Source organism: Triticum dicoccoides, chromosome 5B (assembly GCF_002162155.2).
Source record: "Triticum dicoccoides isolate Atlit2015 ecotype Zavitan chromosome 5B, WEW_v2.0, whole genome shotgun sequence".
Taxonomy (NCBI): Eukaryota; Viridiplantae; Streptophyta; class Magnoliopsida; order Poales; family Poaceae; genus Triticum; species Triticum dicoccoides.
This window is the reverse complement of record NC_041389.1, coordinates 451,642,415-451,647,504: the sequence shown is the minus strand read 5'-3', so window position 1 is coordinate 451,647,504 and position 5,090 is coordinate 451,642,415.

Genomic DNA, 5,090 nt, shown 5'->3' with positions numbered 1-5,090 from the left:
AGTTGAAGTTAATATTTCAAGCAAATACCTGAGTTAAGAGATATGAAGTCTCCAACAAGTTCTATAGCTGAAAAGATGGAGGATAATTGCTCAACTAGTGAGCAAGTGCTTAGATTGTCTGAGTACTAACAATCACTTGAATCAAGTGGGAGTGAATCTTCCAGATAAGATAGTGATTGGCAGAGTTTTCTAGTCACCATCACCAAGTTACTGGAACTTCGTGATGAACTATAACGCAAGGGATGACAAAAACGATTCCCGAGCTCTTCGTGATGCTGAAATCGACGAAGGTAGAAATCAATAAAAGAGCATCAAGTGTTGATGATTGACAAGATCACTAGTTTCAAGAAAAGGGCGAAGGGAAAGAAAGGGAACTTCAAGCAGAATGGCAAGCAAGTTGTCACTCCTGCAAAGAAGCCCAAAGCTGGACCAAAGCCTGAAACTGAGTGATTATACTGCAAAGGAAATGGTCACTGGAAATGGAAATACCCTGAATATTTGGTGGATAAGAAGGATGGCAGAGTGAACAAGGGTATATTTGATATACATGTTATTGATGTGTACCTTACTAGTGCTTATAGTATCTCCTGAGTATTTGATACTTGTTCGGTTGCTAAGATTAGTAACTCGAAACAGGAGTTACAGAATAAACAGAGACTAGTTGAAAGGGGAAGTGACGATGAGTGTTGGAAGTAGTTCCAAGATAGATATGATCATCATCGCACACTCCCTATACTTTCGGGATTAGTGTTAAACCTAAATAAATGTTATTTGGCGTTTGCGTTGAGCATGAATATGATTTGATCATGTTTATTGCAATACGGTTATTCATTTAAAGTCAGAGAATAATTGTTGTTCTATTTACATGAATAAAACCTTCAATGGTCATAAACCCAATGAAAATAGTTTGTTGGATCTCGATCGTAGTGATACACATATTCATAATATTGATGTCAAAAGATGCAAAGTTGATAATGATAGTGCAACTTATTTGTGGCACTACCGTTTAGGTCATATCGGTATAAAGCGCATGAAGAAACTCCATGCTGATGGGTTTTTGGAATCACTTGATTATGAATCATTTGATGCTTGCGAACCGTGCCTTTTGGGCAAGATGACTAAAGCTCCGTTCTCCGGAACAATGGAACGAGCGACTGACTTATTGGAAATAATACATACCGATGTATGCGATCCGATGAGTGTTAAGTCTCGCGGCGTGTATCGTTATTTTCTGACCTTCACAGATGATTTGAGCAGATATGGGTATATCTACTTGATGAAACATAAGTCTGAAACATTTGAAAAGTTCAAAGAATTTCAGAGTGAAGTAGAAAATCATCATAACAAGAAAGTAAAGTTTTCTGCGATCTGATCATGGAGACGAATATTTGAGTTACGAGTTTGACCTTCAATTAAAACAATGTGGAATAGTTTCACAAACTCACGCCACCTGGAACACCACAATGTAATGGTGTGTCCAAACGTCGTAATCGTACTTTACGAGATATGGTGCGATATATGATGTCTCTTATCAGTTTACCACTATCGTTTTGGGGTTATGCATTAGAGACAGCTGCATTCACGTTTAATAGGGCACCATCAAAATCCATTGAGACGACGCCTTATGAACTGTGGTTTGGCGAGAAACCAAAGTTGTCGTTTCTTAAAGTTTGGGGCTACGATGCTTATGTGAAAAAGTTTCAACCTGATAAGCTCGAACCCAAATTGGAGAAGTGCGTCTTCATAGAATACCCAAAGGAAACTGTTGGGTACACCTTCTATCATAGATCCGAAGGCAAGATATTCATTGCTAAGATGGATCCTTTCTAGAGAAGGAGTTTCTCTCGAAAGAAGTGAGTGGGAGAAAAGTAGAACTTGATGAGGTAATTGTACCTTCTCCCTTATTGGAAAGTAGTTCATCACAGAAATCAGTTCCAGTGATTCCTACACCAATTAGTGAGGAAGTTAATGATGATGATCATGAAACTTCAGATCAAGTTGCTACAGAACCTCGTAGGTCTTCCAGAGTAAGATCCGCACCAGAGTGGTACGGTAATCCTGTTCTGGAAGTCATGTTACTAGACCATGATAAACTTACGAGCTATGAGGAAGCGATGATGAGCCCAGATTCCGCGAAATGGCTTGAGGCCATGAAATCTGAGATGGGATCCATGTATGAGAAGAAAGTATGGACTTTGATTGACTTGCTCGATGATCAGCAAGCCATGTTAAATAAATGGATCTTCAAGAGGAAGACAGACATTGATAGTAGTGTTACTATCTACTAAGCTCGACTTGTTGCGAAAGGTTTTCGACAAGTTCAAGGTGTTGAATACGATGAGATTTTCTCACTCGTATCGATGCTTAAGTCTGTCCGAATCATATTAGCAATTGCCACATTTTATGAAATCTGGCAAATGGATGTCAAAATTGCATTCCTCAATGGATTCTTTAAAGAAGAGTTGTATATGATGCAACCAGAAGGTTTTGTCAATCCTAAAGGTGCTAACAAAATGTGCAAGCCCCAGTTATCCATCAATGGACTGGTGCAAGCATCTCGGAGTTGGAATATACGCTTTGATGAGTTGATCAAAGCATATGGTTTTATACAGACTTTTGGAAAGGCATGTATTTACAAGAAAGTGAGTGGGAGCTCTGTAGCATTTCTGATATTATATGTGCAAGACATATTTTTGATTGGAAATGATATAGAATTTCTGGATAGAATAAAAGGATACTTGAATAAAAGGTTTTCAATGAAAGACCCCGATGAAGCTGCTTACATATTGAGCATCAAGATCTATTGAGATAGATCAAGACGCTTGATAAGATTTTGAAGTGGTTCAAAATGGAACAGTCAAAGAAGGAGTTCTTGCCTGTGTTCCAAGGTGTGAAGTTGAGTAAGACTCAAATCCTGACCACGGCAGAAAATAGAAAGAGAATGAAAGTCATTCCCTATGCATCAGTCATAGGTTCTATAAAAGTATGCCATGTTATGGTCCAGACCTATTGTATACTCTGCCCTGGTTTGGCAAGGGAGTACAATAGTGATCTAGGAGTAGATCATTGGACATTGGTCAAAATTATCCTTAGTGGAATAAGGATAAGTTTCTCGATTATGGAGGTGACAAAAGGTTCATCGTAAAGGGTTACGTCAATACAAGTTTTGGCACCGATCCAGATGACTCTAAGTCTCAATCTGGATACATATTAAAAGTGGGAGCAATTAACTAGAGTAGCTCCGTGCAGAGCATTGTAGACATAAGAATATTTGCAAAATACATATGGCTCTGTATGTGACAGACCCGTTGACTAAGCTTCTCTCACGAGCAAAACATGATCACACCTTAGTACTCTTTGGGTGTTAATCACATAGCAATGTGAACTAGATTGTTGACTCTAGTAAACCCTTTGGGTGTTGGTCACATGACGATGTGAACTATGGGTGTTAATCATATACAGATATGAATATTGGTGTTAAATCACATGGCGATGTGAACTAGATTATTGACTCTAGTGCAAGTGGGAGACTGAAGGAAATATGCCCTAGAGGCAATAATAAAGTTATTATTTATTTCCTTATTTGATGATAAATGTTTATTATTCATGCTATAATTGTATTAACCGGAAACATAATACATGTGTGAATACATAGACAAACATAGTGTAACTAGTATGCCTCTACTTGACTAGCTCGTTAATCAAAGATGGTTAAGTTTCCTAACCATAGACATGAGTTGTCATTTGATTAACGGGATCACATCATTAGGAGAATGATGTGATTGACTTGACCCATCCCGTTAGCCTAGCACTTGATCGTTTAGTATGTTGCTATTGCTTTCTTCATGACTTATACAAAGTTCCTACAACTATGAGATTATGCAACTCCCGTTTACCGGAGGAACACTTTATGTGCTACCAAACGTCACAACGTAACTGGGTGATTATAAAGGAGCTCTACAGGTGTCTCCAAAGGTAGATGTTGAGTTGGCGTATTTAGAGATTAGGTTTTTGTCACTCCGATTGTCGGAGAGGTATCTTTGGGCCCTCTCGGTAATGCACATCACTATAAGCCTTGCAAGCAATGTGATCAATGAGTTGATTACGATATGATGCATTACATAACGAGTAAAGAGACTTTCCGGTAACGAGATTGAACTAGGTATTGAGATACCGACGATCGAATCTCAGGCAAGTAACATACCGATGACAAAGGGAACAACGTATGTTGTTATGCGATTTGACCGATAAAGATCTTCGTAGAATATGTAGGAGCCAATATGAGCATCCAGGTTCCGCTATTGGTTATTGACCGGAAACAGTTCTAGGTCATGTCTACATAGTTCTCGAACCCGTAGGGTCTGCACGCTTAACGTTACGATGACAGTTTTATTATGAGTTTATAAGTTTTGATGTACCGAAGGTTTTTCGGAGTCCCGGATGTGATCACGGACATGACGAGGAGCCTCGAAATGGTCGAGACATAAATATTGATATATTGGAAGCCTATATTTGGATATCGGAAACATTCCGGGTGAAATCGGGATTTTACCGGAGTACCGGAGGGTTACCGGAACCCCCCCCCCCGGGGGGTTAATGGGCCTACATGGGCCATGAGGGAGAAGAGGAGGGCCGGCCAGGGCAGGCCGCGCGCCCCATCCCCCCTAGTCCGAATAGGACAAGGAAGGGGGGGCGGCGCCCCCCTTTCCTCTTTTCCCTCCCCCCTTTCCTTCTCCACCAAGGCAAGAGGGGGGAGTCCTACTCCCGGTGGGAGTAGGACTCCTCTAGGCGCACCCCTAGGGGGCCGGCCGCACCTCCCCCTCCCTCCTTTATATACGGGGGCAAGGGGGCACCCCATGACACACAAGTTGATCTTCGTGATCGTTCCTTAGCTGTGTGCGGTGCCCCCCTCCACCATATTCCACCTGGTCATATCGTAGCGGTGCTTAGGCGAAGCCCTGCACCGGTAGAACATCATCATCGTCACCACGCCGTCGTGCTGACGGAACTCATCCCCGACACCCTGCTGGATCGGAGTCCGGGGATCGTCATCGAGCTGAACGTGTGCTGAACTCGGAGGTGCCGTACGT